The sequence below is a fragment of the Struthio camelus genome, chromosome 12 (assembly GCF_040807025.1).
Source record: "Struthio camelus isolate bStrCam1 chromosome 12, bStrCam1.hap1, whole genome shotgun sequence".
Classification (NCBI taxonomy): Eukaryota; Metazoa; Chordata; class Aves; order Struthioniformes; family Struthionidae; genus Struthio; species Struthio camelus.
Window position 1 is genome coordinate 18,672,211 of NC_090953.1, and position 23,497 is coordinate 18,695,707.

The window sequence follows — 23,497 nt, forward strand, 5'->3', positions numbered from 1 at the left end:
TTTCTTATCTGTCATAATGAAAATAGTTATGTCATTCATTTAACATCTCTTACTGTGATTATACATTCTTTCGTGGTTGGAGCATTTCAGATTACTGATGATGCCACATTCTTAAACAGTATTAAGTTTAAAAGGATAAAACTTTCGAGTGAAGGAAATAAAGCTTTATGCAGCCTTCACACAAATCATGCTGCTAATCTTCATAAGTTGGACTTCAGCATTATTCAGCATACCATTATAGGTTGTCAGGTTCATATATTACTTTGTATTTTTTGACACACACAATTCTGAGCCGAATAACTCAAAATAATGGTATTGTAAAGCTTACTGATTCATACAGGTCAAGTTACCAGTTTAGATTTAGCCTGGTGCAAGGCAAAATCATGGTTTGATCCTTATTTGCTTTTTCATGTATGTTTTGGTCAGTAAGATTGTGTTGTGGATTTAATATATATATTTTAGAATGATTAAGGTTCTATTATTTTCCAACCTTGAAGCCTAAGCAGCAAATTCTCTGCCAGCTTTTCTTCTCCAAAGTCTTAAATCAACTAGGTAATCTTTGACAATTTGACTGCTCTATGATATGGATTTGTTTAGTAGAACTTTTAATTGATTCACTGAAAATAATGAATTCAGCTCTTCTGGAAAGGTATAGCAGTCAAATTTGAAAGTTACTACACACTGAAGGCAGAGGAAGAAGTCAGTTTTACGGTGTTCCGACTAATAAAACTGAATGGGCCTGTGCTTTTGATAGAGAAACTGAGAAACTGTCTCCTATAACCAAGCGTTCATGGCGATTATCTGAGATCATAGAATTACAAATATCTTTTGAAATATGTTTTGAAGAAGCAATGTATTGCAAAATGAATATTATGAGAAGTCTTTTTTTTAATGACTACCTAATATTTTATTGCCTGAACTTTTTACATCTCAGCATCAGTAAGATAAAGATTTCATGCAATGACATGCAAAACTATGCTAATACCCAAATAAAGCTATTACCACGCAAGTACCAACATGTTCAAAAATCTTAAAAAAAAAAAAAAAAAGCTTCAAAATTTTAAAACCTGTATTTCAAGCAATTATATGTGAATATTTCAGTAGGATATTAGTTGTACAACTGTGTGACATGTGCAGGATGGAAAAAATTTTTTGCCTGTGCCTCAGTGCTTCTTAGAGGAATTTAATTTATTTTCCTTTTCTCTCACTTTAATCCCTTTTTTTTTTCCACACTTAGTGAATTATGTGCAGCTATTTCCTGATTTTTTCAAAATCTGTAACTTTTCTAGCTGTAAACATTATATTGTTGACTACTGTATGTCATAGTGTATTTGCATATTGATTGATTACAGCTTTGATAATATTTACTTAGAATTTGAAACCTGAAATGCAATATACTGAAATATCAAAAAGCAAAACATAATTATTCTGTTCTTCCCATACTCTGTAGCCTGGTTGTAGAGGCGTAGTTAGTTGCCTAGGAGTTGATTCAGGAAATTTTCATGCAAACTTCTATACTTACCTGCTTGACATTCTTAGTGTCATTCTTTTAACTGAAATTAGTTCATATTCACTGTTGCGGGTTCAAATTGTATGTGTTCAAATGTTCCTTAACTATAATACCTCAATGAATTGATGAAGCACATGAAAATGTTATAGGCTTGTATCTAAGATACCCAGGAACACATGCGGCAAATTGACTATTGTAAAGTTGAATTTAACTTCAGGATTAACACCTATTTTAAAAAAAATAGTTCATGTTTGCTCTTTAAATGGGGTTATTCCAGAATATGTGCTTAATACTGAACTATGTATCCGTTATTTCAAATAACAATATTACTTTAACTCTGAAATCACTGTAGTAAAATCTTGCAATATAACGGGTATATTTCTGCAGAAATGGCAATAAAAATCTAGTGCTGTTGAACTCCCCCCCCCCCCCCCAAAAAAGAAAGTCCTACTCACAAAAATCTAGACTCTTGATTTTATTGAATTTTAACATAAACATGACACTGAAATGACCTATCTATGCTAAAAACAGCTTCTCCTTTCTTTTAAGATTCTATAGAATTCAACATGAATTTCTTTTCATTTTATATAGATTGAAAATGATGCTGCCAATCTGCACATTTTATTTTGGCATTCCTAAAAATCTAAGAACTTAACACCTTTCCTACCCTTGGAATATCTTAAAAACTGTAAAACAGAATGCAAAGAAATATCCTTTCCCTCTCCCTTCTGTTTATGAATTTGATGTGTTATGTGTATGATGTTTATGATGTGTTATGTAACTTTTTTGGTATTGAGTGAGATGTTAATATATATTTACATTTTTATCTAAGGTGATGATTATATTTTTTGTCATGCCTTTTTCATGCCAGATGGAGCTGAATTTCAATTAACTGATAGTCCCACTTATTAGTAAAATCTACAAATGATTTCTTCAAAATGCACACATTTGTATTTTTATAGGATTGATTTAAAGTGTTCTGGTTACTCTCAAATATCCAGTCAAATCATATTTTCTCTGCTAAAGAGAAAAGTAGACTCACTTAATGTTCAACAGATTAGATATTTAAGGTGTATTGCCTACCTAAATGTGAGCCGTTGCAGATGTGCTAGGACTGTTTGTCAATATTGAGACCTTTTAGAGGGTTATGTACTCGAGTACAGAGGTGTGGTAAATGGTTACATGTTCATAACTAAAAATTTGTTGATGTTTTTAGTCTTAGCTATTGTCACAGAGGCCAGAACTCCTGCTCTGTCCACATCTTACTTATTCTGGGTGGTCTTCCTTTCCGATGTGCTGTCTATGAGGCACTAATGCACTGTTGTGGTCCTGTTAAGACACTACAGAGACCTGGAAAATCAAATCTTTCGTGTTACTTTTAAGACATACAGATATAAAAGTTAATTGTTCTGGTTAAATTAAAAGTAGTTTATTATATTCCTAGCACTAAAATGTAGTGCCTGTGAAACTTCAAGTGGCAATCACGTATTTTTATTTATTTAATGACCTAAGTTGTTGAAATGGTGCTCTCAGCTGTTGAACAAAACTTAAAACTTCAATTCTGGATGTGATTGCAGTTGCAGTTCGTGTTAATGTTAGTATGGGCTTGTTTCCACTGCCCAGTTGTGTGGGTCAAACAGGTCATCCTAAGTCTCTGAAAAGGTACGATTCGGTTATTTCTAGCCTGACTATATAGAAGGCTTCAGAAGTGTCGTTAAGAAGGCCTGTTTAATGATGCATACTTGTGTAGCCAGCCCTGAGTAAGGTTTGGCAAACAGTTTGAGAAGCCTCAACCTTTCTGCGTTTGCCTATGCTATTGTTTTTTGTTTGTTTTTTGTTTTTTTGTTTTTTTACTTTTTGTAAAAACTGAAATGTTTTTCATGTTACAAATCTTGAAGGTAAACATCGCTTTTATAGAAAAACTTACTATTTTTTAAATTATGTCTGTCAATAACTTTGCTAGTTCATGTTTCCCGTACAGCGATCACATGAGCAGTACCTGTTTTGTTTAAAACCTAGCATTTTTTCTGTTTATAAATAGAAACTATGGAAAGTTCATTTTAGAGCAAAGTCAGTAGCAGTTAAGCTTTCATAGAAAGAGGTTTATGGTGGGCTTTTTTAAGATGTGTTTTACAGCGTGGGGTTGACAAAATAAAAAGCTACAGACATGCATGCATTCATAGACTGTAATGCCAGTATGTCACTGTTTTCAGAGGAATGAGTGATTATTACTTCAATAGTTTTAATATTACACAGTTTTCTGAGAGAATCTGCTGGGGATCTGTATTCCTTTTTTTTTTTTTTTTTTCTTGGTTCTACTGCTAACATGGTGCTTTCCCTACTGGTGGATAGTCCAGTGTGCTGAGCCCCTGCAGTGCTTACACCTTCTTGTAAAATGTACGTTAGGTACATTTTGGAGAGAGGATTACTACTCTTGGACTTTCAAAATGTGTTATAAAAGCTTTTATAACACAAATGACATAGGAGGTGATGTTGAAACATGGGAAGAATACAAAAAATCTTTATAATTTCCTGTTTATTTTTCAAAAATGCAATTTTAATTAGGAGATGATAGGTATACAGATTAGCTTTACACCATGTGATAGCATCAGAGTGTTATTTTTCCTATTTCTTTCTGGCTCTGAATTTTTGTAGTGTAAAATGATTGAATTCGGAGTTTTATTTGGTCAGAATATGGGTTATTTCTTTAGAACTAGTTTGGGAGAGAGGCAGGGCTTAGTAACTGTGTACTGTGCTTTCCATCTCAAGATTGTTTTGCCTGAATTTATTTATTGATCAACAGTGACTAATGGCCATTGTCATCTGAGGTCTTTTTGGCTGTTCTTTTGTGAAGGTACTGTATATCAGTGTTTAGTTGGCTAGTATCATGTCATAAAGCTATTACGGCTTCTGGCACTAATTGAAACATTAAAATCACAGAGTTATCAAAGAAAACAAGGTTTGATTGAGGTTGGAGGCTGACTATTTTTATGAAGTAGTTTCTAATTAACAGTAGGAGAGCAGAGGTCATGCTGGGATTCAAGCTCAAGGTTGGCACCCCCTTTCCAGTTTGCTCGATCTAGAATGTTTGAACGTAGTAGTGTTTCAAGATACTGAGAATGGTACAACATTACTGAGATATACGTTACCCACTGTTCAGTGATGGTCCTTTTTGTTTCATTATGTATAATAAAATATAGATGTATTGTTTCAAGGTGATTCATGTTGTGGAAGTAAAGCAAAAAATACGGATAAGATTTTTTACAAATAGTCCAAAAAGGATAGGGCAAACACTAGCAGCAATAGAGGATGGCTAGAAGAGTCAGTGAGGCTTATTTTGAAAAGATACAGGTAACTGAAGTGCTAATACTTAATGAGGACGAACAGCTTGAAAAGTGATAATTCCAAAATATACACTGGAATTGATACCACTATTAAGTAAAGTTGTAATCAGTCAGTGCAGTAAAAATACTAATATGGAAAATATGCCTGTAGTTTTGTTATATGTGGTGATGTAATGTACCATAGGAAGCAAGAGTCTCTCTGAACATCTGTACTTCAAGTGAACTTGAAATATTTGATTGAGTTTGGAACAGTTAGTTACTAGAAATGACTTAAATCGGATCAGAGGGGGATTAAAAGATAAAAGGGATAGTTGTTTCCTAGATAAGTTTTAAAGAAGGTTTCAAGAGTTTTTTGTGTAGTACCTGACAAATGAAACAAATCTACAAATATTTGATGGTTTCAAACACTGAAAAGATTCATTGATGTGAAATTAAAAAAATATATATATATTTCCTGTTTCTGGAGTTTATTTAGTGGTGAAATAGCTCCCAGCTGGGCAAGCTGCAGAAGCAGTACGGGTCTAAGGCCAGAACTTGAAATGAGTAAAAACTGTTAATAAATTTACGGTGGAGAAAAAGCCTGTGTTGGCAGAGACTGACCCAATATTGACATTAAGAATGGAGTAAATTCAGATCACTTTAATAAGTACAGTTAATTGATTGAGGAATAAATAGGTCCGTCTGTGTTGTTGCCATTCTTTGAACGGTGTCAGTGATGTCTGCTGTGCTGTGAAGAAAGAAGAGCCTTTATTAAGTGATATTTACTTTATGCTTTCATATGATACTTATTGCAGAGCATGCCAAGGGAAGGCTCATGCCCAGCTGTGATATAGGCATTTCAGAAAAAGCAATAGCTTTTGAGACCCCTGAGCACATTGCTACGGCTTGCAGTGTGCAAGAAATATTAGAGTTAACGTAAAAGAGCCAAACGCTCTTAATTGGAAGTGTGACGACAGCATTTTTGCAACAGGCTGCCTGAAGGATGCTGCAGGGACTCTTTGCACTCTGGCTGTCCTAATTGAGGCTGTTCTGCTGTTAAAGGCAGCATGGAAACTGTGTTAGTGTGCTTTGGTTTCTCTGGCATTCATTTTTAAAAGGGGGAGATTTTGTAAATAGTGAGTAAAATAAAATTTAAAAATAAACATTAAAATTAAAACATTAATTAAATGTTAATTTAATAAAGTTAATTAACATGAATTAAAATAAACATTAAAATAAACATTACTGCAAATGTTCCATTGTTTCCGCTATGAAAATGTTTATAGTAGTAATTCAAAATAAGTCTTCGCTTTAAATCAGGGTTTGTTGGATTACAGAATTCTTCGAATGCAGAAGGATGGCCATCTCCCATCACGTTCCCAGAGCTAGAAGGTAATTCATACCCTTATTCTGGAAGCCGTCGAGTCCCAAGCGGCATTATTTCTGTTCTGTTCAGAACTTCTTTGAAGACTGTGTGAACGCTATGTTAGTGCGGTAGTTTGAAATCCCTTTGGCCTATAAGTCTTACAGAAGCTCAACAATTTATATGGCAAATAAGTTGCAGAGAGATCTCGCCCTTATTTTTTTCCTGGAGCTTTTCTTCATTCCCCCTGTAGCTGTGTATGAGTTTTTAGCAAGCAGAACATTACAGCTCAGGGTAACCCTCAGAATTGGTGAAAGGTGATTTGGACAAAGACTCTGTGAGAAGACCCTATGAAAAGTGAATAATTAGTTACTGATAGCTGAGAAGTCTGTGGAATTGTTGTATGGTTTTTGTCCCATTTGATTTGAAGAATACTGCAGAACCCAGAAGTTCCTAACATGTTTCATGCTGTTTGAAGAGTGTGAGGAGCTAATTAAGGCTGCAACGAAATAAATTTTTCCTGAGACATGAGATGACATGGCAGAAGTCAGTATCTTAAGGAAAAATTGTAGTAAAGGTAACCATGCTGGGCTAAAGTAAGCCAAACTTGATGTGGAGAAGTGAGTCATCGACAGTCGTTGCTCTTGGAGAAGAATCAGAATATAAGTTAAAAGGCTATGAAACTGCATTTGACGTAGCGGAGGAGCACTTGGAAGATGCTGTCCTGTGCTGCATAGCTCAGAGAGAAGACAGTGGTAGTCTTCTAGGTAGTTCTAGCCAGACAAGTTAAGATACTAGAGGAGCAACTGAAAAATGGAGGAACGTCCAGATGTAGAGAATGATAAAGGTTTACGTGGCTATTGCTTTCTCCTGGTGAATATATCAATGGGATGGGAGTGCATAGGGCTGAGGCAGCCAGGTTCATCTCTACAGGTGGGAACAGAGCTGAAGAGATGCAGCAGGAAGCAAGGAAAACAAACCAAATTTCTTTCCCAGGAGTGCTTCTGTAGCAGCACAACAGTGTGGATTCATCTTAGGCACGGTTTAAATTTCTTCTTAAAGGTGCTTCCTGCAAAATCTTCCTCTTCTGTATTAATGTTTTGATGAAAATCTTCATTTTCATTAATGCTAGCTACTCAGGTAAGTAGAAATCAGAACTTCAAAATCTTAATACAACTAAAAACTCAAGATTATAATCAAACAGTTTAGAGATTGCGCTGTATGCATTCTTAATGCTGCTTCGTTGTTGAATCTCATATTTTGTTCCTCTTTTACATAGCACACATTTTTAATGGTTTGCAAGACTAAGCATGTAATTTTGCCTGTCATCATAGTATCTTGTTTTACTTACGTAGGTGTTAATGATCTCCTGAAAAAGGATAGCTTTTCCGAAGTATGTCGTAGTTGGCTGTTTTGTGACTTCATGGATCCTACTGATATATATATTGTCCTTACTCATTATACTATTTTAATTATCATGATTAGTAGGAGCTCTTGTGACAATGCTTCTTTTGAGAGCATTGGAAGGCCACCTGTCATTTTAGAATAACTTTAAGAAACATTTGTGCAGTTTTCACCTGCAGCTGTTGAACATGATTAAAAACATATAATGCTATGATAATGCATTTCCAAATCATCTTAAGCTTTACAGATTACAATTGTACCTGACTCGTAGGTCTCTTCAGTGAGAACGCCTTCTTTAACGTTAACGGTAACAAATTGGCCCTACTCTGCACCATCATCAATATAATAACAAGTTAACATTTTCTGACTATTCATATAATTAAATCTTTCCAAGAAAACACCTGTATGAACTCTTGATCTCTTACAAGCCTGCAAATATTAGATTGCAACAGATATATCTTTAAAACTCCAGGGAAAATGGAGTGCTGACTTTCAAACCCTCAGAGAAAATAGTTATTCCCGAGAAGTACTGGCACCAAAAGCTTTGGTATTCCATTCTCTGCTCTCACTATATCACTACTGTACAATGCCATTAATCATAAGCTTAAGCTGAACATTACTGTTAAGTTTACTATTTTTGTGCTAGATACTATTTGAAACAATCTCATATTTCTCAGTATATTGTAAAGTACAGAATGGACTCTACAGAAGTGAGACGCTATTTTTTTTCTTTTCTCAAAAGTCAGTGCGAGGTTGCTCATAGCGCCTTCTATCCAAAAGTAATTTTTCACAAGTGTCACAACTCTTTGATGGTAAGGATGACTAATCTAATAGTAGTTGAAGGAATCTCTGTGGATGATGGGAAATACACGCAGTAGTTTTCCAAATACAAATGTAGATTGATGATTTAGTCCCTGAACTAATGATATTAACAGTCTCAGCATTTCCACAACATCATCCAAATGAAACGTTCCCAAAACTTAATTATTTGACATCTACTAGTCTGATGCTTTTTCATCCTGTTGGAGAGCAGGATAGATAATCAGCGTGATCCTCCTGCTCTCAGATGCACAACTTGTGCATGTTTGTATGGTACTTCAAAATGCTGATTTCCGTAATCACATGGCTCCAGACATTACTTAAGATAGTCTTGTCCCATATGCTGTGACTGGAATTCACCTCCTTAATAGGTGTATTTACTGGTCCTCAGAAGTTGGCAATATTCTTCAGTTATTTTGCATCATTCTCATTCATTAATGATATTTAATAAACTTCTATTACCCATTAGATATTAAATATACATAGGGATTATACATAAATATTTTTATCTCTAAAGCGGTTTTTCTTAAATAATTGTGTCAGACCATCGTGATGGCTCTGTGCAAATGCTTGTAAGTAGTAGCATCTCCAAAAGCATTTTTTAAGTAATCAAAAATCTTGGGAGTCCCATTCTCTACATATAAAATCTTCCTTAGTTGCTGGTAATGTTCCTTAGTTCCTTATGGCCTATTACTTAAATGAGGAAAGAGCAGGACTCTGGATCCTATTATATTCAGAACACTTAACACATTAGAGCTAAATGTTTAAGATTGTCATAGGTATGTTTCACTTTCTAGATTAAATTTCTTTATAATTTTTTTAAATTTATTACATGATTCGGGGGTAAAAGAGTAACATGTGTTTTTGTTCCTTGCTCTTACCTAATTTTGAATGAAAACCAAATTTGCTGCTAGTTGCTATTCCTTACCTGGAAATGAATGGTAGCGTGGTACTTAACTTTGATTTTATATGTGTACACCTAAAATATGTATTTGCAGGATGCTCTGCTTTGGTAGAGAACTGGGCATACTAATAGTACAGAACTGTATGTCCAGAAAAGGCTTTTTCTGCTGAATTCAGTCTTGTTACTTAAGGAGAACTCGGTGCTAAAAAGTCCCCTATATTGGAAGATTCAGCAATTGGTGAAAAATCAGTGATGATGGCTAGGAAGGCAGGTCACTCGAGATTAGGTAGTACTCATAATGTATTTATTTATCTACAAGGAATTGAGAACAAGCCTTTTTTTTGTGAATTAATAAGTTCCTTGCCCTCATACTTCTGTTTTATCTTAATCTCCAAAGTCTCTGTTTATTCCATAGGATAACTATAACAAACACTTTTTCCTGTACATGTGAAGTTGTTGACTTGCTATGTTCTAGTTCAGATTTTAAATTATGTTTGCAGGGGCATTATGACAAGTTTAGCTGTTAATTAGAGTAGTAATTTCTTCTACAAGTACATAAACAGCCAAAAGGCGGCTAGGGAAAATACGGGCCTGCTGCTAATTCAGTCAAGGGCCCTGATGTGAAAGGATACAGAAGAAGCAGGGGTACTGAATGCCTTCTTTGCCTCAATCTTTATTGGTAAGACCAGCTTTCAGGAATCCCAGGCCCCGGAGACCAAAGGGGAAATCTGGAGCAATGAAGGCTTACCTTAATGGAGGAGGATCAAGTTAGGGAACACTTAAAGTGGACATACACAAGTCCATGGGACTAGATGGGATGCTGCCCTGAATGCTGACAGAGCTGGCTGATGTCATTGTGAGGCCATTCTTGATTGTCTTTGAAAGGTCATGGCAATTGGAAGAGATTCCTGAGGACTGGAAGAGAGCAAATTTCACCCCTATCGGTAAATAAAGCAATAGGGAGGAATTGAGAAGGATCTGGTAAACTACAGACTGATGAGCTTCACCTCCATCCCTGGGAAAGTGATGAGGCAACAAATCCTGAATACCATTTCCAGACACATGAGGGACAGGAAGGTGATCAGGAATAGTCAGTATGGATTTACAGAGGGGAAGTTGTGCTTAACCAGTCTTCTGTGATAACTGGCTTGATGGATGAAGGGAAAGCGGTGGGTGTTTTTTTATCTTAGTAAAGCTTTTGACTCTGTCTTCCACAACTTCTTCATAGACAAGCTGATGAAATATGGTCCAGATTAGTGGACAGTGACGTGGATTGAAAACTGGCTTGAACTGCTGGGCTCAGAGGGTTGTGATTAGCTGAACAAAGTCCAGCTGGAGGCCGGTCACTAGTGGTATGCCGGAGGGGTCGATACTGTGTCCAGTACTGTTTAACGTCTTCATTTATGAGTGGGATGATGGGACTGAAGGCCAACAGTATCCTGGGCTGCATTAGTAAGAGCATTGTCAGCATTACAAGGGAGGATCCTTCCCCTCTACTCAGCACTGATGAGGTCACATCCGAAGTGCTGTGTCCAGGTCTGGACTTCCCAGTGTAAGAAAGACGTGAATTTACTGGAGCGAGTGCAGTGAAGGGCCACAAAGATGATGAAGGAACTGGAGCGTTCCTCGTATGAGGAGAAGCTGAGAGAGCTGGGCCTGTTTAGCCTGGAGAACAGAAAGCTCGGGGGGATCTTATCAATGTGCATAAATATCTCATGGGAGAGTGTAAAGAGAATGGGGCCAGGCTCTTCTCAATGGTGTCCAGTGACAGGATGAGTGACAATGGGCACAAATTGAAATGCAGGAAATTCCATCTGAACGTAAGAAAACACTTCTTTACTGTGAGGGTAGCAGTGCACTGGAACAGGTTGCCCAGAGAGGTGGTGGAGTCTCCTTCCCTGGAGATATTCAGAACCCGAGTGCACGTGGTCCTGGGCAGCCTGCTCTAGGTGACCCTGCTTGAGCAGAAAGGGTTGGACCCGATGACCTCCAGAGGTTCCTTCCAATCCCAACTATTCTGTGAATTTAAGTCAGAGTAGTCTTAAAAATGGTACTTCACCGATTTTGAAACTGTGTAGGCAGATTGTCCTTGCTTTCCTCGAATCCTGGAGCACAGGCAACAGAGAGCTGTTGAAAGTAGGGGGAAGCGGGTCATCGACCGTTCTTTTTATGATTATTTTGATCTTTGACAATCTTTTTACCTAATTACTGAACTTAATCTCTGCTGAAGTTATCAGTAACTTCAGCAGATTCAATGTTCTGCCAGGTGGTACCAATCTTTAACTGTGAGAGTTTTCTTACGGTGAAACAATAGAGTTCTCATTGTTGATAAAGCTTCATAGTCCATATATTATAGTCCATATATTTGAACAGAGTAGACCTAGCTCCAGTGATTAAGATGGCTTTTGATATTTGCAGATCTGCAATATAGTGTTGACAGTCTTATGCAGCAGTTTAGTACCTTGTATGTTTTAGACGGAATCTGCTGGCATCAGGAAATAGAACTTTGATACGGTACAGCTTAAACCCTTCTGTCACCTGGGAATGTTCACCACGACTGAACACTTAAAAATAGTTCCTCTAGTGTATTGTTGCTTAATGCTACTTTGAATTGTTTGTGATGCAGTAGGAACTTGTAAACATTATTACACCTGAGGATATAAAAGATATTATGAAACTAGGCAACCTTGACAAAGGCCTGGTTTCAGTTTAAGGTTAAGTGCAACAATGAGAAGTGCTGGGAAAAATTAGCTAAAATTTTAGGGCAATGACATAAGAAAATTTTGTGCGTATGTGTATTTATATGTATTACGCCTGTCTTGTAGGTATAACGCCTTTTTCTGATAAAAATACGTCAAGAAATATAGATAACAGTGTTAAAAATACATACTATTGTATTATTTCAGGTGGTGTTTCACAGCCTCTCTCCAGGGATGGTGCTAGAATGCACGGAAGTTTTACATTCCTAATGATAAGTTTTAGTCTCTGGAGAGTTTTCCTGTAGATTTAACTGTCTGTAGCGCTGAACACTCCTAAGAGGTTCTGCAGTGTGCAGTCCAGCAGAGCAGAGAAGAAATACTTGATTAAGGTTTTTATATCTATGCTGACGAAAGAAGCTGCTTTCTCGTTAATCTGACGTTAGCTGGCATAGCACATCCAGTTTTGTTTTTCCTAGGGACAGGAAAATACCATTTATATATTCAAATAATTATTTCTTCTCATTGAAGATGTAGACGTTTTAGGTAAATTTGTGTTAATATGTAACTTTTCATTGATTGTTGTAGGTTGGAACTGTATTCAAGTCTCAAAAATACATAATTTTAAGACTATAGAAGCTGCTGGGATTAAAAAAAAAAAAAAAGCTAGTGTGTGCTCCAGAGTTCTCTAGAGATTCCTAATGAACATATAAACTTCTTGCTTTTCACTCCACATTTCCAAACCTCCTTTCTCATGTCATGCAGCAGCACAAAATAATTAAAATCGGTTTTTTAATGTTCAAGTTGTGTTTATTTCTCTTGCCCTTCTTTTGTAGCTGTCCCTTATGTAAACATGCTCAGGCAGACATTTGGTGTTTGGCTCCATCAAGATGCATGTTCTATCATGTTTCTGGTAAATAAATAAATCCCTTTTCCTGGGTTGCATAAATTATAGTACTTATTTTAAAGGTAAATGTAGCACTCATGATGTTCTCCAAATTAATAATTTTGCAAAATAAAGTCTTCTGTTGCCCACACAGTTGCAGTGCAGTGTGTGTCAGTGCAAATATCCTTTACTGTTTCATGAATAGTGGCAGGCGTCCTCCTGTATTGATGGCAGGTCTCAAAGTAGTCATCTGATAAGCAGGTAGGATAGAAGATGGTGTAAAGTAAGATATCTTTCATTCTTAGCCATTGTCAGCATTCCAGTTTGGCACCGTATCTTTACAAGGTCAGATGCAACATAATGCTGATGTTTCACTGTGTTTAACTTCAGGGATCTACTTTAGATACCCAGTTTAGAAACCTATGATCTCTCTAGGTCAGTGGACTATCTAAAAGCATCCTAAAGTAAAAACTGTCTCCTTACCTTTGAATATGCAGTGGTCTCACATTTAGACATATAAATTAAAAGTTGAGAATGTCCTTTCTTATTTGTAAGAAAATCCTCAGCAATAAGCTGGGTAACAAACTGTTCTAATGTTTTATTGTATCTTCAGATGTAGCAAGCAACTGGTATGTTTTAAGAGCAGCAATGTAGTGGATTTTCCTTGGTTACACTAAAGGAGAAATCTTTGCTGAGGCAGTAGAGGAAGGTGTTAACTGGACAGGCATCAGAGCTAGGTTTCAGTAAGCTTGGTCTGCATAAGTGATGGAACAGTAATGAGAAAGTTTTGCAGTTTATGTGGCTTTTTTGACATAAACAAATTATTCTTCTATGGATTGTGCGTTCTGTCATGAAATCTCTGCTGCTTCTCCCTAGGTTCACTGCTCAGTCAGACATGTTTTCTGAAGTTTCCAGAGTATGTCTGCATAAGATATGATGTAACTTAGCTTTCATGTCAGATTTCTACTTTTAAATCAAATAAATTTTCAGCTACTCAACAGAATATTTTACATTTTGTTGTAGTTACTTTTCTGTCTCATCAAGTACATTATTATTTTGTTAATGATGATGTTGCTGACTGCTAGAAAAATTTGACATATTTGACTGCGCTAGTATTAATAGTTGCAACATTGCTTTTAGTTTTAATGATGTTTTTAAATTGGATCTCAGTATTTAAGGACATTTCTTTTAAAGTCTGTGCAATTTTGTGAGTCTAGATTAATGAGTCAGTCATACTGAACTGAAGAATTTTATATTTAAGACAACTGTAAATGCTAATCACATCTGAACTGACTACTCTGGCCTGTTCATTTTTCATATCCCTTCCCAATTCCCATCTACTTCGGATCTTCCTGTTGTTCTGTTTTGTTATAAGCAGTTCTGTCCACTGACGTTCCAAAAAATTATGTACTGATTTATTTTAGTAGCTATCTACTTTGACCCTTTTTTGTGGAAAAAATTATGAAAATATTTCAGTTTTATTGTTTATTGATTTACACATTCAAATGTTATATTGACAACCTATATGTTTCCTGTCTTGATGACCTGCTTTGTTTTGCTCTTGTTGCAAGTAGGTTATGAAAAGTCTACTGGGTCAGAGTGAAGAGTCAAGAGAGTTTCTTTTTCTTCTTGTTGGGGAAAGAAGGAACAATATTGCTTGTTCTCTTGCAGTTTTATTATGCTTAGGATGTAAGTAATCTGGAAGCTGATGAAAAGTATTCAGCAGTGTTGTTTCTCCTAAAACTGCCTTTATTGCTAGAACAACTTGTTTTTGAGGTCTTTCTGTAAAAGTGTTGAAAATTTAAGTACATTTCGCTATTTCCCACATGCGTTGTTGAGTTAACCGCAGACTTTGCAAAAAAGAAAATGCCTTCTAGAATAAAGACGTATGTTTTTTTTGAAAAGAATTGGAAGGTAGAGAGTGAAAAGTGGTATCATAATGGAAAAATATCATAACTGTCTCTATGGTCTCAGCGCCGGAGAGCTGTAATATAACTGTGCTATATTTATTCAGTGGGTAAGAACTGGATGTTTACTTTTTCTTTCCACTTTTATATCTACACGCTACAGATCTCATCTGTTTATATCCGTACAATTTTCAGAACTGAAATAACAGAATTCTGCTTGCTTCCAGGTATGCTAAGTATTCTAGCTTAGTACAGAGCTTGTCAGTGCAATGTAGTGAGGATTGCTTGCTTGTGTCATTCTCACTCATGACTGTTTTTGGATTAACTCTTCTTCAGTCCCTTTACGACAGCTGTTAAATTCAGAAAATATTTCATAATGGTGTGTAACACAGCAAAAATGTAGAGAACACATGTTTTAGGATGTACCTCAAGAAAAATAATACTAATGATGGTAAAACATAGACATATATTTGCTGCACAACACTGAGAACAGTTGAAATTAGCTGCTGTGTGTCTTAAATATAGTTTAAGATGTCTTGGAAACCTCCAGTTGTTGTCCACATTCATTCTTGCTTGCAAGAAAGCTGGGCATTGCCAGGACGGAAGGAAATTTTTAGCTTGGGGTGAAGCCTTCTAGTCAGTTGGGGAGCAACACTTCTAAAGAGGGTTTGCTCAGTGTGTGTGACCTTTAAAATGGAAGTGTAAGTCAGAAGGAAACAAATGCAGAAAGAAGAACATAGAATAAGGGAAATGTGTATATAGCATTTTTATAGAGCAGATGTTGGGCCTGGTTTGTTGATAGAGTCGGAGAACTTTTCACCAAACAACAGATCTAAAGCAACCCTAATCGATTTCTTCCTTCTCTCCCCAAAACAAGCAAACAACGCCAGACCCAAAGTGACTAACTGTGAGTTGGGAGAGTCAATAGCTCTTTTACGTGAGTGATGGAGAGCAGATGACAAGGACAATGTCTACTCTCAGCTTTATTAAAATGGTTCCTAGGGTGAGAACACCTTCCTTTCTTACCCTGAGCTTGTTTCTCATAATTTAAAATGTATTTTAATATTGAATTTAATAAAGTGAATTTTAATAAAAGGATGGACCAGTAATACAGTGAAGATGTTTATTTCTGCAACTAAGGCAGGTACACTGTTTTCTTTAAGCATGCTACCCAGAAACTGGTAGTGGTTATACATTGTGACAAATTATTAGTAATTTCCATGAAAGTAAAACAACTGGAACAGTGTATAAGTGACAATCCCGTGAAGAATGTTGTTTTTCATCATACTAATAGGTTATATTTCACTGATTTTAGTGCTGTTGAACTTGTTATGCTTTGTCGTGATCTACAGCTTTGAGAGCTGAGATGGGGAAAGGTAGACAGAGAGATTGCTTCTTTTTACCCTCACATGAGCATTCTTGCCAAACACTGTCATGTATGGCATCTCTGAGGAATAGCAATACTGGCATGTCTTGACCATAACAGTATGTAAGCAGGAAACTATTTTGACCCTGCTTGCGGAACTGAAAGTTAATAAGTGTTGGTGTAATTTGTCTGTCCCACTGAGCTGTACAAGGTAAAGCGTAGAGGAGCTCTGAAATGTGAACTTGTTTGAATTGATATGAGAGGACTGTGTCAAAGTTCAGTAAAATTATTTCCTGTCCGTCCAAGATACAGTTTCACTTATTGCTGACTTGCTGATGTCATTGGTTGAATTACTCCAGGTAGAGTGTTTCTGCGGTGTACATCAATGCAGATACATTTGAGACATTGACAGTCATGCACAAGTTGTGCTCCTAGCTTATATAAATTATTACTAGTCAAATAAGTAACAGTTTTTTCGTAGATATAGCTAAGCCGAAAGTGAAATTAAACAACAAAATGCAAACGTAACTTTATGCTGCAGATTACCAGAAATTGGAGAAATGTATTGAGGAAAGTACGAGTGCTATGATTCATTTTTGCAAGCATCCATAAGTTGTGACTTTCAAACACAGAGTACCGATTGATAAAGTACAGCAACTGTTCTATTTTTAAATTATGTTCTTAGATGACTGTAGTCTTTTTTTTTTAAATGGGTGCTTAGAGAATCTTTTCATCTCAGATTATACTTCAATAACTAGGACCTACGTCTGAACGTTAGACTGCGTAGAGTTAGCTACAGAGCAAACCTCATCTTGTGTTGAGGAAAAACATTTGTATGGGTGAATAACGCTTGTATGGCTAGAACCTCTGAAGTTAGTCCTGTGGTTTTTGATATTCTGGAAGGTAACGAGAGTGTCTGTGTTTACCAGTGTATGGCTACAGAAGGTGTCTGTACTTCTGTGCAGTTATAGGATTGTGAGAAGGTACCGGAAACCCATTAGAACAACAGTGAGGGTCTGTCTGTTGCCACCAACTTCTTGTGGCAATCACTGTAGGAGGGATGTTGGTAGATAGATTAGGAGCAGTTTTAGAAAGCTACTGTTGGTATGAAGTATTAATCTATTAGTGTCTTTTATTTTTTTCTTTAATGCATTTGAAAAAATACCGTAAAACGTGTTTTTTGAAAAGTATATTATGTAATGAAGCAGAATCTGATATATGGTTTAAAGGGCTCAAAGCACTTCAGAAATGCATTACAAGTTTATTAAATTTTGCAGCGTTATAGTGAATTAGCAAAGCGCTGTCTTAATTCACAAACAGAGAACCTGAGGCATGGGAACGTGAGATGACCTACTCAAGTGACAAAGATTTGTGCTTTTCAGAATTAGGAATCCTACTTTTTGCCTTTTTTCCCCAGAACCTACTTTCCTGCTGTTTCCTTTGTGTTTTCTCTCTTTAGATACTATCTTGTCTTTTCTTCATGTCGCCTGATCATCCAGCAGTTTCAGCGATGTTTTTACTTGTTAATCAGCTCACTATTCTTAAACCTATTAAGAAAAGCATATGGCATTATGATATGTGACACTGTTTATGTAAGTGCAAGGTCACACCAAGGTTTCATGCTGTGTGTTGTTATGGGGAATCTATACTGTTTGGGAAAACCTTCCTAGTGAGTAGAAAGGAATTCTGAAAAAAATGGGATGAGAAGATATAGATGATAGTTCCTTTATTTATATACTGAAATGCAAAAATAGCTATAGTTTTTTTTCTTTACCTCAGGAAACAAAATAACATCATTTTAAAAGAGTACTTACTTTTTATTTCGTCCCTCTCCCCTCTTTTTTAAAATAGAATTGTTTATTGAGAGAGTTGCTAAAACTAAAAAGATTCCCATGGAGTTTTTTCCGGATCTACATCAATACTGACTGAATGCTGAATATCATTTTCTTTTGTTTTTACAAAATGTCCATGCCATCTTAGAGACCAAACTGAATTTCCATTTTAAGTTCCTGTTTCTGTGTGTCGTAGCTCTTCTAAAGATTTCTTTGACTCCAGAGTCGTTTTTTGCAAAAGTATATTTTGTTAGGTCTCTGTTGATATCCTGATCTCATTATCTGGGCTCATCTTGCACCAAGTCCTGCAACTGAGCAGTGCTGAGGTTGCTCGGTTGACTCAGGATAACAAGTCTCTAAACTCATGTACATGCTGTCTAAGATCTGTGATTTAGCTTCTCAACGGGAACTCAAGTGGCTGCAACTGGTGTGGGGCTTTTAATGTGACTGCACACTGCTGAGGCATTTTAACTTTCTTAATGCTCCATCTACACTCTGTCAAGGTTCTTCATCAAGATTCACATATTCCAGGTCTTGTGCTTTGGCACAGTCCCGCTCATGTTTTGGTTATTTGCTCTTGTAAAGTGAGTCACTTGATCAAGTGTCCTGTATTCAGAGTGGTGGAGTACTTGTCAGTTCTGCAAAATGCATTTAGCAAAAATTAAATACAGTGGCCAAATTATGCATGTGTACCTATGTACTGTATTGATGACTGTTTATTTGAATTGCCTGTACTCTCACTTTTATATTCTTCTAAAGATGATAACAATTTAAAAAAATTGCACAGATTGTTTGGCAGTTGTTACTTTTCATTCTGTGTGCACCGAGATTTTTTTACCTGTGACCTAGACACTATGCTTTATAAATACAGATGGATTAGAAGAAACATTTTTGAGACTAATATATTGGACAAGTTGCTTGTTTTCTGGCTCTCAGATGTTACCAAATTGCAGTTACAGTTAGGGCCTGTCCCCTCCTTCCTGCATATGTCTAGGTTGATTCAATCTCTTCTTTTGGAATCTGAAAGGAAAACAAAAGTAGTTGTATAAAACGTGGCATAACTGAAATAAAATAGTCCTAGACAAGATGGAAGGACTTGATTTCACTGTTGTGTATGTGAAGTATAGCATTTTCTGTCCACTTGTGTTCTTCTTCTATGTCGCACATATACTAAATTTCACTTTAAAATCGAACTCCAAACAGAAAGTTACATAGATAAATTTAAGTGAAAGTTGGAAGTTTTCTCTTATTTTCTATGAAACAGGCAGGAAATTATCCTTTAGTTTAAAGAATTGTTATTCTCTTTGTGGGATAAAAATTTGTGATATTGTTATATTCCTAATAAAGAGATCACTGAAATTTTCCTTCTTCTGTACGTGCGTGAAGAGATAAAGGCATTGATGAAACAGAAGCCTAACTCGTTTGTGTGTGTGTGTAGTTTTTTGCAACTGCAAATCAAATTATACTGAATTTGATGGGGAGATATTTAGGTTTTTATTTCTTAGCAGCATCTTACAATTGGAAAGGCAAACAAAGGAGGAGATGAGTGCTGTTCTGTACATCCTATGGGTTCTTGTTTTACTGTGTCCTTGGTGGCCCTGCAGCAAGGTCTTTTCCACTTTGCCAGTTGCTTTGCAATCATTTCATGGTTCTATGAAAATTTCTCTCTCTGAAGTTTGTATGTAGACAATTTCTTTTAAAAGAATTGTTTCTGCTCATTGAAAAGTTTCTGTCCATTTTTATGTTTATTTCTGTTTATTACTGTTTTTCTTTTAAAACAAGTTCTTATTTTTCACTAATAAATCAATAGTTACTGCTGTCATATTCAGATGTGGAACTACAGGTAGAACTAATTTTTACACAAAAACTGACTAAATGGAAATTTTCATGAGGAAGCAAGTATTCTGTTTCAATGGAAATGCTTTGTTTTCTTGGAAAAGCTGATGTTTTTAGCTTCTGAAAGTTGGTGGAGGAAGGAATAGAATGGAGTCAACCATCAGAATTTGAAAATGTTAGCCTGCCTAGCGATGATGGGAGTTTAGGCTGGGTATTGCTGTATTTTTCCTTGTTATTTTCAGCACAATTGTACACTTAAATTTGGCTTGTAGAAACCATTTACCCATTTATATAATAATGATGGTATTTGAATTTTTTTTTTTTACTTCCTATGTGTTTTTTGTCCTGACCGTTGACCACACTAACGTACATCACTGTCATTTTCCTGTTAGTTTATATCAGCATATTCTATTTGGGTGTCTTTTTAAAGAAGATATACGCTTCAAGTTATGTAAAAAATATGGCTAAGTGGATAAGAATCAGTCCATGAAATGTATTATGCTTGTTACATTTATTTTGTACTAGCTTCAAGCCTTTTATTGTTTGTTTTTGTTTAACCCTTAGTATAGCTTCAGTTGTCTTACAGGTCCTAGAGGTGTTCACCACTAACAGAAGGGTGGGATGTGCGCATGCTGAGAATCTCTCTGGCGTAGGCAGGGCCGTTTTAGGGTTGTGTTTGTTTTATTTCTGGTTTTTGTCTGAGATATGGTCTAGTAAAGAACAGACCTGCTGAGCTGAAAGCCAGACTGAAAGACTCACTATTCTTTTTCAAAAATGGTGCAAGGTAAGATTTCAATTTTTATGGGCTGTGAGTTAATGATACTTACTGATACTGTGCAACTTCTTCAGAATATTTTGGGATATTATGTTAATACAACTGGGATGCAAATAAAAATGGTGACATTCAACAGAGGAGGGCAATTTCTTAGGTTAATTTCCCTTTGCTTTTCCTCTTGCTTTTCAGTCTGTCTTTTCCCTTACACAGGCATATTTATCATGATTTCCAAAATAATCATTTTTATGTGTAGGTGGAACAGTATATTCTTAGATCTGAAATACCGTTTTGCTCTTTAGATTTAAATATCCAGCTTATATCTTGCATAGTGGGAAAGAGGGAGGTGACTGCTGTCATACCTACAGAATTAGTTGGATAGGGTTAAATAGCAAATAAGTAGTTTACACTAGGAACTGTCCCTAAAATATGTCAGATGGACAGAATACACTTCTTGGTTTTGGTCTTTGGAAAAGTGGACAGAAGTTTCCCAAGAGGACAAAAGCAGTTCTTACTCTTAAAAAGCATTTTCTTTCCCTCTGTAGAAAGAAAAAAAAATTAAATCATTAGAGAAGTTCCTAACTGTTGATGATAATTTTGCTGGTAGCTATTCTCTGCAAAGAAGACTGACTTCTTTTTGTAAGCAGAAAGGCTAAACTGTGCGCCATGCAAATCTGATTGTGGGTGGGTGGGTGGGTTGGTTGGTTTGTTTTCCCCGTGTGCTGTTGCAATTGATGCTTCAGTTCTGGTTGTCCTGTATTCCTCTTTCCACAGCATCTAGGTTCTCACTAGTCCTTTCTGCTAATGGGTTTATGAGCTGTGAATAGAGTGTTTGTCACAGCTAGCACTACAGTTTTACTGGTCTGACTGCAAAGTTTGAGTGTTCCAGCTGACACTTTGAAGTTGAATTCTTTTAAATAGCTAAATTTGATCCAACTCTTTTCTGTCCTGTAGAAAGCTTTTGATATTCCTGCTCTGCCAGTTAGGGTAGTTTTATACAGTAATAGTAAATAAACTATTTCTCCTGTGGTTATTTCTCAGGTTTCTTTTTGGTCTACCTGCTTGCATTTTTTAAATACAGCTACCAGATTAGGAACTATTGTGCCTACTTTTTAAGAGAGGAACTGAAGTGTAGAGAGGCTGACTTTACCAAGGGAAGCAGGGAGAGAGTGGCAGGACAGGTACTTCAAACAGATCTATGTCCTGCCTTAGTACTGTAACCCTGTTACTACTTGAGTAACAAGTGACTTATGCCCAGTATGGAGTTTAAGTAACGGTGGGGAAAAAAAAAAAACCTGTGCAGTTATTTGTGGAAGGCTCAGAAAAGAAACATTTCCATTTCTGTTGCATCAAGGATAGAGAAAGGTTCTTGTTACAGAAATGCTACTAGAGTGGGGAAGAGAAAAAAACCTAAGAAATGCTGATGTCCCCTAATAAAACTAGTCCCTGAAAAACTATCCCGTTTGAACTATAGTGAAAACATTCAGGTTTGCTGTATTATGCTGGCAAACTATTATGCGGATATAATTTTCAGTGAATTTGAATGTGTTGTTAAAATGCTTTTACAGCAATTTCTCAACTGTTTTCCCTGCCACAAAATAACTGTGGATAAATAAGCATTTGCAATAGCGTTGTCCCTCATTTTACCATCCTCTGCATAAAGATAACATTTCAGCTGCAATCTTATCTTTAAGCCTCCCTTTTATAGCTGAAGCTATCTATTAGACAATCTGAAGCAAGTTTTTCTTTCAGGCATCTATTTTCAAGTGGAAAACAGATAAGTTCTCTTTCTTGATAATAGCAGAAAAATATAATAAAGGTTTAATCTTCTTAAGTCTTGTTGAAGTTCTTTTGTGTTCAGGTTAGTGCTTTAAAGTCTAGCGGTTTTTATGATGCCGTGGGAAGATGCTATGAATTCAAAAGTGTCAGCAGCGTGCAGAGGCTCTCCAGGTCAGAGAGAGAGTCTTTTTTAGCAGCTGTAGGTTATGACTCATAGGCAGGAAAAGGGATACAGAAAAACCAAAGGGGTTCATCCATTTCGGGTTTCTTGCAAACTCCTTTGAGTATCTGTTATTCTCTAATTAATTATTAAAGACATTTAATTGAGTTATGAAGTGAAATGAAATTATAACCTAAGTGAATTGTTGTGCTTATCTGTTACCCAAGTAAATAATCTTTCTTTTGTACCATACTAGGGGTATACCTGGCAAAATAAAAATAGCAAGTATTCAAAGTACTTTGTCATAAAAAGAGTCTCAGAAAATTTAAGAAAAACACTTGACAACTATTTTGCATGAGTTATTAATATTCTGCACATTTTAATGCATTTTCATATTAAAGCACGTGCATCAAATTGCAAAATGTATTAGTTGGTAGAAGCAAAGGTTAAGTTACTGTTGATAATGTCTTTCACCTGTTTTTAAAAGCATAGTGATGGCTGAAAACTAACACGTTTCCTATGTTCCTAATGAGGAATTTGCTGTGTGTATTTTGCAGCAATGCATAGGACTGTGGAGTAACAAAAATAGAAAACTAAGGATTGGTAGCTATCTTTCTGCTGTTCTGTGATGCTGTTTCACAACGACAGCATACTATTCAGGTATATTGATTGGATGAAGTAGTGTAGTAAGTCTGTTACAGACATTCATAAATTCCAGTCGTTCTGTAGATTTAAAGAATTATCCCCCTATTTTAGAAAGATACTGACTAATTGCTAGCAACTAGGTAAAGTATTGAGAGCAAAAATCTATGTAATATTAACAGATTTCTTAAAAGTACTTCAGTGTTATAGATGCCGAGTCCTGTTTAGTGAAAAGAGACTCTTTTATCTTACTGGAAGCTAAATTATTTTGTCATGCATGGGTGCTCTTGACCAGTGG

General features: G+C 36.1%; 1 protein-coding gene across 9 annotated transcripts in view; it reads left to right on the forward strand.

Annotated features, from left to right (window-relative positions):
• ENTREP2 (endosomal transmembrane epsin interactor 2) overlaps positions 1-23,497 on the forward strand; it is a 186,242-nt gene that overhangs the window by 29,607 nt on the left and 133,138 nt on the right. The window contains exon 1 of one of the 9 annotated variants that reach the window (XM_068958943.1): positions 20,578-20,630. The exons of the other annotated variants lie outside the window; for them this stretch is intronic. The gene's annotated coding sequence lies outside the window, so the exon portion shown is untranslated. Of the gene's footprint in view, positions 1-20,577; positions 20,631-23,497 lie in introns of those variants that run through there. 9 annotated transcript variants of the gene reach the window in all.